Raw genomic sequence first — 10,076 nt, forward strand, 5'->3', positions numbered from 1 at the left:
ATAACCTCACACTTTCCAACATTATATTCCATCTGCCAAATTTCTGCCCACTCACTTAGCCTGTCTATGTCCTTTTGCAGGTTTTTTATGTCCTCCTCACTCACTGCTTTCCCTCCCATCTTTGTATCGTCGGCAAACTTGGATATGTTGCACTTGGTCCCTTCCTCCAAATCGTTAATTTAGATTGTAAAGAGTTGGGGTCCCAGCACTGACCCCTGCGGAACACCACTAGTTACTGATTGTCAACCCGAAAATGAACCATTTATCCCAACTCTCTGTTTTCTGTTAGATAGCCAATCTTCCACCCATGCCAGTATATTACCCCCAATCCCGTGATCTTTTATCTTGTGCAATAATCTTTTGTGTGGCACCATGTCAAATGACTTTTGGAAGTCCAAATACACCACATCCACTGGTTCCCCTTTATCCACCCTGTTTGTTACGTCCTCAAAGAATTCGAGCAAATTTGTCAAACATGACTTCCCCTTCATAAAACCATGCTGACTCTGTCCGATTAAATTATGCTTATCCAAATGTCCTGTTACTGCTTCCTTAATAATGGACTCCAACATTTTACCAGCCACAGATGTTAGGCTAACTGGTCTATAGCTTCCAGCCTTTTGTCTACCTCCCTTTTTAAATAAGGGCATTACATTAGCAGTTTTCCAACCTGCTGGGACCTTTCCTGAATCCAGGGAGTTTTGGTAAATTACCACCAATGCATCCGTAATCCCTACCGCTACTTCTCTCAAGACCCTAGGATGTAAACCATCAGGTCCAGGGGATTTATCTGCCTTTAGTCCCATTATCTTACCGAGTACCACCTCCTTAGTTATTTTAATCGTGTTTAGCTCCTCCCCCCCATAGCCCCCTGTTTGTCCAGTGTTGGGATATTTTTAGTGTCCTCTACTGTAAAGACTGATACAAAATATTTGTTCAGCGTTTTTGCCATCTCCATGTTCCCCACCACTAATTTCCTGGTCTCGTCCTCTAAGGGACCAACATTCACTTTAGCCACCCTTTTTCTTTTTATATAACTGTAGAAACTCTTGCTATCTGTTTTTATATTTTTTGCTAGTTTACTTTCATAATCTATCTTCCCTTTCTTAATTAATCTTTTAGTTATTCTTTGCTGGCTTGTAAATGCTTCCCAATCTTCTATCCTCCCACTAGATTTGGTTACTTTATATGTCCTTGTTTTCAGTCGGATACTATCCTTTATTACTTTACTTAGCCACGGATGGCTGTCTTTTCTTTTATGCCCCTTTTTCCTCAGTGGAATATATTTTTCTTGAAAGTTGTGAAATATCTCCTTGAATGTACACCACTGCTCATGTACCGTCTTACACCTTAATCTATTTTCCCAGTCCACTTTAGTCAACTCTGCTCTCATACCTTCACAGTCTCCTTTATTTAAGCTTAGTACGCTGGTTTGAGATCCAACTCTCTCACCCTCCAACTGAATTTGGAATTCAACCATGTTATGGTTACTCATTCCAAGGGGATCCTTTACTAGGACATTTTTTATTAATCCTGTCTCATTACACAGGACCAGATCTAAGATTGCCCGCCCTCTGGTTGGTTCAGTAACATACTGCTCAAGGAACCCATCCCTAATGCACTCTATGAACTCTTCCTCAAGGCTGCCCTGCCCAATTTGATTTGTCCAGTCAATATGAAAGTTAAAATCCCCCATGATTATAGCTGTTCCCTTATTACAAGCCCCAACTATTTCCTGATTTATACTCCGACCAATAGAGTTGCAACTGTTAGGAGGCCTATAGACTACACCCACTTGTGACTTTTTCCCCTTATTATTCCTTATCTCCACCCATACTGTTTCACTATCCTGATCCTTTGACCCAATATCATTTATCACTATTGCAGTGATTCCATCCCTTATTAACATAGCCACCCCACCCCCCTTTCCTTCCTTCCTTCCTGTCTGTCCTTCCTAATTGTCAAATACCCCTGGATGTTTAGTTCCCAGTCATGGTCACCTTGCAGCCACGTTTCTGTAATGGCCACCAGATCATACCCATGTGTAGTTATTTGTACTGTCAACTCATCTATTTTGTTACGAATGCTGCGTGCATTCAGATAAAGAACTTTTAAATATGTTTTGTGACAATTTATTTCTGCTTTTACCCCCTTTACAACTTTACCTTTATCTTTATACATTCTTTCCCTTCCTGACACGCTCTGGCTTTTAATTCCCCCACTGCTACCTTGCTCTATTGCCTTCTCCACTGACATTTTTATTTTTTGCTCTCTTGAAACCTCCCCCCACTAATTAGTTTAAAGCCCTCTCTACAGCCCTAGTTATTCGATTCACCAGGATTCTAGTCCCAGCACTGGCCAAGTGAAGTCCATCCCAACGGAACAGCTCTCTCCTGTCCCAGTACTGGTGCCAGTGTCCCAAGCAGCAAAGCCCATTTCTCCCACACCAGTCTTTGAGCCACGCATTTAACTGTCTGATTTTATTTACCCTAGCCAAATTTGCTCATGGCTCAGGTAGTAATCCAGAGATTATTACCCTTGTGGTTCTGTTTTTTAATTTGGCCCCTAGCTGCTCATACTCCCTCAGCAGAACCTCTTTCCTTGTCCTATCTATGTCATTGGTACCAACATGGACCATGACAACTGGATCCTCCCCCTCCCACTCCAAGTTTCTCTCCAGCCCCGTACCTGCCTCACTCACAGTCACACCCTCCTGTCCCTGACCATGGACTACATCTGAATTAGTTAATCTAATTGGTGTGACTACTTCTTGGAACACAGAGTCCAGGTAACTCTCCCCCTCCCAGCAGTAACACATCACCTGCTCTGCCATTCTATGTAATTAATTAAATTTATTATTATTATTTTTAATCACCCTCTGCCCCAATTCTAGATGATGAATATCACACCTCTATTTAATTGAGCTTACCAACTTATAAAGGTTTAAAAGGGAAGGAAAAGTGCTCACCAACCAGCCAATCACCTACCAGCTTGGCTGTGATGTCACTTTTGAATTCTGACCTCCTTTTGGAAGGTTGCCTGTGGAGCCTGTTTAGGCTGCCTCGCCTCGCTGCTCTGGCTCGATACCTGCTGCTGCTCCCGGCTGCCTCGACTGGGCCTCGCCTCGCTGCTCCGCCTCCGCGATGTTTGCTAATCCTGAGGCTGGCAGGAAAAGCAAGACGAAAACAAAACAAAAAGCAGCACCTCACACCCCACTTGCCCAAACTCTCTCACTTACCCAAACTCTCAAAGGCACTCTCTGCTGATGGTGCTGGCTGAGTCCTGAAGTACCTAGCTACCAGACTGGGCCTGTGTCTGGTGAGAGAGGGAAACAATATGAGGGAATAAGCTACTTAACTTTGTCCTACCTAACCTACCTGTTGCAGACATGTCTTTCCACAATGCTATCGGTAGGAATGACCACCACACAGTCTTTGCGAAGACAAAGCTTTATGCGGATCGGCGTGCTGAGGGATACAAGGAAGTGATCGAAGATGACCTCATCAGTGACCATAAGCATAGGAGTGGAGAAGCCAGTGGAGGTAGCAGGAAATCAGTGGGTGGCCAAGAATATACGTAGGAAAGTTTATCTGAAGGGAGAGGCTCATAGAGAACAGGAGGCCGATGAATTTAGTGGTAAAGAGGGCAAGGGGAGCTAAGGTGGATTGAAACCACTGAGAATGAGGAGTCGCTCAATGCAGAGCCTGAGGGACAAAGTCATTGAATTTCATAGTATGTATATCACAGAAACAGACCATTCGGCCCAACTGGTCCATGCTGGTGTTTATACTCCACACTCCTCCCACCCCTCTTCATCTCACCCCATTTGCACATCCTTCTATTTCTTTCTTCCTCATGTGCTTATCTAGCTTCCACTTAAAAGCATCTATGCTATTCGTCTCAACACATCCTTGTGGTAGCGAGTTCCACATTCTCACCATTCACTGTTTGAAGACGTTTCTCCAGAATTCCCTTTTGTATTTATTAGTGACTATCTTAAATTTATGTCCCCAGCAGAATATCTCAGAGAGAAACTAGGGGTGGGGCTTGGATGAGGCAGTAGACAATGAGGATTTTGAAAGGGAGACGACAGGGTATTTTTTTATTCATTCACAGGATGAGAGCTTGGCTGGCAAGGCAAGCATTTATTGCCCATGTCTAATTGCCCTTGAGGTCAGACCAAGTAACAACAGCAGATTTCCTCACCTGAAGGACATTAGGGGCCATATAGATTTGTACATCAATCCAGTAGTTTCATGTTCACCGTTACTGATACTAGCTTTTCATCCCAGATTTGTTTAATTAACTGAATTTAAATTCCCAGCTGCAGTGGTAGGAATCTGAACTCATATTAGTTCAGGCCTCTGGAATACTAGTCCAGTAACATAACAACTATGCTACTGTTCCCAGCCAAATAACACAAGGTGCTTGAAGCTGAAGAAGATGCCGAGGAGGTAGAGGGAGTGACCAAGGTGAGATTTCGTGATAACGGGATTGAATTGGCAATAGGGGACAGCTTGTTAGGAAGCATAGTACAGGAAAAAGCATTAAGCTTGTTCCAAATGCAGCTGTATACCATAATGGGAAGGTTAGTGAACCAGAGGGATGAGCTTGGGTTGGGTGAATGGATTTTCTGAACCTTCACATTTTTTAATTTAAAAAGTTTTAGGTGTGGCTCCCCCTGGTGGGGATATTGATAATCCATGTTACAGCAGCAGACAATTAAAGCTGCCCTCAGTCAATGCCCTGCCACTGCCCTACTATTTTATTCTCTTTATCCATATTTAATCAGAAAACACTCCCATGAAGTAATTTAATAAAGCGGCAAACTGAGCCAAGGATTGAATGAGCAGATGAAAGAGGTCAGTGCAGCAGGTCGGAGTGCAAACCTGCTCCTCCCCACCCAAGGGGTGTCCTGAGCTCAGCCGGGCCATCAGGGGCAGGAGCTGAGCCGGGGTCGAAGGGCGGAGGGTATCTGTCACGCACCTCAGAGGGTCTCTCTACATAATGACTATTGCCAGTGGCCTGAACTGGCTGTTGTTGGACAGTGGGATGTGTAACAGAAGGAAAAACTGAAGAACAGGAAGGAAGAACCACATTCAGGAAGAACTTTCCATCTGAATGAACGTGCTTCAGATCCGACACTTACATATTCAAAAACAGTCTCACCAGTGGCTACGGTATTTATCCCAGAGTTTTACACTGAGGAGCAGTGGAATGTACAGAACCTGAAATCCTTGTGCTTCTATCTGGACAATCCCAGTGTCTGGGAAATGTCATATCTCACATTCGCTCTCCTGCCCCTCCACCAAATGTTCCTCCAGGTGTTTCATAGAATCATAGAATGGTTACAGTACAGAAGAAGGCCATTCGGCCCGTCGAGCCCGTGCCGGCTCTCTGCAAGAGCACTTCAGCTAGTCCCACTCCCCGCCCTTTCCCCTAGCCCTGCAATTTTTTTTCCTTCAGGTACTTATCCAACTCCCTTTTGAAAGCCATGGTTGAATCTGCCCCCACCACCCTTTCAGGCAGTGCATTCCAGATCATAACCACTCACTGCATAAAAAAGTTTTCCTTAAGTCTCCTTTGGTTCTTTTGCCAATTACCTTAATTCTGTGTCCTCTGGTTCTCGACCCTTCTGCCAATGGGAACAGTTTCTCTCTATCTACTCTGTCCAGACCCCTCATGATTTTGAACACCTCTATCAAATCTCCTCTCAATCTTCCCAGCTTCTCCAGTCTATCAACGTAACTGAAGTCCCTCATTCCTGGAATCATTCTCGTCAATCTCTCTAAGGCCTTCACATCCTTCCAAAAGTGCGGTGCCCAGAATTGGACACAATGCTCCAGTTGGGGCTGAAACAGTGTTTTATACAGGTTCATCATAATTTCCACACTTTTGTACTCTATACCTCTATTTATGAAGCCCAGGTTCCTGTAAGCCTTTTTAACTGCTTTCTCAACCTGCCCTGCCACCTTCAACGATTTATGCACACATATCCCCATTTCACCAGCCTGTCTGTCTTCCAGAATTCTATCACTCTCCTCCTCACTGTTCCCTATACTTCCAAGTTTTGTGTCATCTGCAAATTTTGAAATTGTGTGCTGTACACCCATGTCCAAGCCATTAATATATATCAAGAAAAGCAGTGGTCCTAGAACCTTCCTCCATTCTGAAAAACAACCGTTCACCACTACTCTCTGTTTTCTGTCACTTAACTAATCTCGTATCCAGGCTGCCACTGTCTCTTTTATTGCATGGGCTTCATTTTTTGCTGCCAAGCCTATTATGTGACACTTTGTCGAATGCCTTTTGGAAATCCATGTACACTACGTCAACTGCATTACCCTCATCAACCCTTCCTGTTACCTCATCAAATCAAGTTAGTTAAACACTATTTGTCTTTCACAAATCCGTGCTGGCTTTCCTTAATTAATCCACCCCTATCCAAGTGACTGTTGATTTTGTCCCTGATTACTGTTTCTAAAAGCTTCCCCACTACCAAGGTTAAACTGACTGGCCTGTAGTTGCTGGGTTTATCTTTACACCCTTTTTTGAACAATGGTGTAACATTTGCAATTCTCCAGTCCTCTGGCACCACCCTCGTGTTTATTCAACTCTCTCATGAATGTCTGATAAAATCAGCCCTCGGTGACTCCATTTGCCATCCATTCCATACATTCACCAGCCTCTGTGTAAAGTGGTTAAACGTGAACTGTTGTTTCACCCTCGCTCTTCTCAGTTTGACGCCGCACTATCCTTTAAATATTTTCCCTGCCCCAGGTACTGCTGTGTTTAAATCAAACATTCTCACATCAGGAGAACCCACAGACACAAGCAAATCGCTGACTCAGTTAAACTGATGTAATTGTAACCATTTCTGACTCAGTGATGGTAAAGGTGTTTGTGAATCTTGTTCCACATTTACTTTTATGCTCAACATAAACATCACTGAGTAAACATCTGGCTTAGAACCAGAGACCTCTTGATCTCTGCCTCCACCATGGAAACCCCAATCCACACCTTCATCACCTCAAGGGTTGAGAGCTGGTGAAAAATGGTTATGAGGAGTTATTATTACTGATTATAATGATAAGAGAGCTGGTGTGGAAGGTGGGGGGGGTGCGGTGGTGGTGGTGGTGTCGGCAGGGGCAGGGGGTGAAGGTCTGGGGAGCTATTTCATGAATCCTTATTTGTGTAACATGAAAAGCATTTTTAGGACACTCCAGATTTGAACCAGGGCCCTGTAGTTGTGTAGTTTTAATGTAATCCAATAGCTCTATCACTGAGCTACACCTGTAAACACAGGATCAGACCCTACGTGATTCAGACACGGTGGAGAGAGAGCGTTGTGTTACTTTCATTCACTTGTGATTATTTCAAGTTTGTGAGTGGGTACCCAGGTTTAGAACTATGAGGACTTCTTGATCTGACAGTGAGCTACACCCCCAGACACAGACCTATCATTTATGTGCTTCAGAATAAATTGGTCCATTGTAAAGACACCATCATGGATTTAAAAGAGTAAAACAGATGAGGTCATTTAAAGAATATATTAGATAATGTTTCTTTAAAACTCTCTGATCTTTCAAAAATACCACCAAACTGTTCATACAGAGATCTGCAGTTCTTCGTGAGAACATTAAGGTAAATGAGGGGGCACCTGGATTCAAATCTGACACCTCTTGATCTAGCAGTCAAATGCACTATCACTGAGCTACGCCCCCTCTCAGGTGCCAATGACCCCTGAACTTCACAATCAAATGTTCCAACAGCCTGAGCGTTTCACACAACCCCCACCCTCTCTCAATTGGGGCACATTTCTAGCCGGGCGGAATGATCACCGGGCGGAATGATCACCGGGCGGAATGATGCCCCACTCCATGCCCCCGGCCTCATTCCCGGAAGAAGGACATTTACATATGGGAGAAGGTCTCGCTGACCTGTGCCCAGGATGCAGGCCTGTCTGGGAACAGAACCCTGCTGTGGGAGAAAGAGGTGCCTAGTGCACTGCATGTGGAAAGTTTTTAAACTATTTTTAAATATCACTTTTCTCGGCCTCGCTCTGAGAATGTTTACACAGGCTGCTCTGATCTGTTCATCAGCCCAGGCTCAGTGGTAGCACTCGCTCTACTGAACAAAAGGTTGTGGGTTCGAGCTCCCCATCTCCAAAGACTGGAGCTCATAATCCAGGCTGACACTTCAGTTTATTACTGAGGGAAGTGCTGCATTGTCAGAGGGGCCATTTTTCGGATGAGACGCCAAACCGAGGCCTTGTCTGTCTTTTCAGGTGGATGTAAAAGATGTCATGGCACTATTTTAAGAAGAGCATGGAAGTTCTCACCATTGTCCTGGGCTACTTTTATTCCTAAGTCACCACCAAAACAGTCAGATTGCTTTTTCATTTGTTTCATTGCAGTTTCTGTAGCTTGCTGTGCCCAACCTCTTGATCACTGCCTCTATCACCAAAACCCCAGTCTACACCTTCATCATTGCAAGGATTGGCTGTTGGTGAAAAGTGGTTATGAAGAGTTATTATTACTGACTATAATGATAACAGAACAGTTATGAAGGAAGGACTACATTATGAATCCCAACATAAACAAGCCTCTGGATTGGAACCAGGGACCTCTTGATCTGCAGTCAAATTCTCTACCACTGAACTATACCCCATCTCCTGGGCCATTGAACCCTGAATGCCACAATCAAATAATTAATTCTACAACTTCATCACCACAAGGATTGACTGCTGGGGAAAAGTGGCTATGAAGAGTTACTATAATGATCACAAAGCAGTTATGAATCCTTTTTCGTGAAATGTTAATGGCATTGAGGGGGGCACCTGGATTTGAACCAGAAACTTTGAACGATCCTGTAGTCAAATGCTTTACCACTGAGCTATATGCCCACACATTGCTACCAGCATAAGAAACAGATGGTGTGATTTAAAGAAATAGAGACTTCCATTTTTATAGCACCTTTCACATCCACCGGATGTCCCAAAGCACGGTACAGCCAATGAAGTACTTTTTCAAGTCTAGTCACTCTTCTAATGTATTTTAAACATTAATAAATTATTTGATAATGCGAAACATTGCTTTAAAAAGACTCCTCGCTGTTCTTTCAAAAACGGCACCTAACTGTTTATGCAGTTATTTTTGCTGATTCTGAGGCGTTCAAAATCATGAATGGTTTTCTAGAGTAAATAAAGCTGTTTCCAATGGCTGAAGGGTCGGTAAACAGAGGGCACAGATTTAAGGTGAGCAAAGGAACAAGAGGAACATTTTTTTACGCAGCGAGTTGTTGTGATCTGGAATGCGCTGCCTGAAAGGGTGGTGGAAGCAGATTCAATAGTAACTTTCAAAAGAGAATTGGATAAATACTTGAAGGGAATAATCTACAGGGCTGTGGGGAAAGATCAAGGGGGTGGGATTAAATGTATCGCTCTGCTAAAGAACCAGCACAGCCGCAGTGGGCCGAAAGGCCTCATTCAGTGCTGTATCTTTCTATGATAATTATGGACATGGTGAAGAGGGAGGTGGGTGTAACTTTCAACCTTTGTGATAAAATTGGACTTAATAAGGGGGCACCTGGATTTGAACCAAAAACCTCTTGATTTGCAGTCAAATGTTCTAACCACTGAACTATGCCCCCTCTCGCATGCCAAAAATCCCATTAACGCCAAATAATCCAACAGATAGCACCAAGAGGTGACAGGAGGAACATTTTTTACACAGCGAGTTGTTGTGATCTGGAATGCACTGCCTGAAAGGGCGGTGGAAGCAGATTCAATAGTAACTTTCAAAAGAGAATTGGAAAAATACTTGAAGGGAAAACAATTTCAGGGCTATGGGGAAAGAGCCGGGGAGTGGGATTAATTGTATAGCTCTGCTAAGGAGTCGGGACAGGCACGATGGGCCAAATGGCCTCCTTCAGTGCTGTAATATTCTCATATTCAATGATAAATATGGATGTCATGTAGAGGGAGGTGTGTGTAACTTTCATTCTTTGTGATAACATAAAGGTCATTGAGGAGGTATCTGGATTTGAGCCATATCAAATCTGGTTGAAATAAATAC

At 43.7% G+C, this 10,076-nt stretch overlaps 1 non-coding gene across 1 annotated transcript; it reads right to left on the reverse strand.

The window, feature by feature from the left end:
- Positions 1–9,578: 9,578 nt before the first annotated feature.
- trnac-gca (transfer RNA cysteine (anticodon GCA)) lies at positions 9,579–9,651 on the reverse strand. Its single transcript has one exon. It is a non-coding gene; the product is annotated as a tRNA-Cys (tRNA).
- Positions 9,652–10,076: the final 425 nt, after the last annotated feature.

Source organism: Somniosus microcephalus, chromosome 24 (genome assembly GCF_052327205.1).
Source record: "Somniosus microcephalus isolate GS21.2 chromosome 24, FLI_Smic_1.0, whole genome shotgun sequence".
Lineage (NCBI taxonomy): Eukaryota > Metazoa > Chordata > Chondrichthyes > Squaliformes > Somniosidae > Somniosus > Somniosus microcephalus.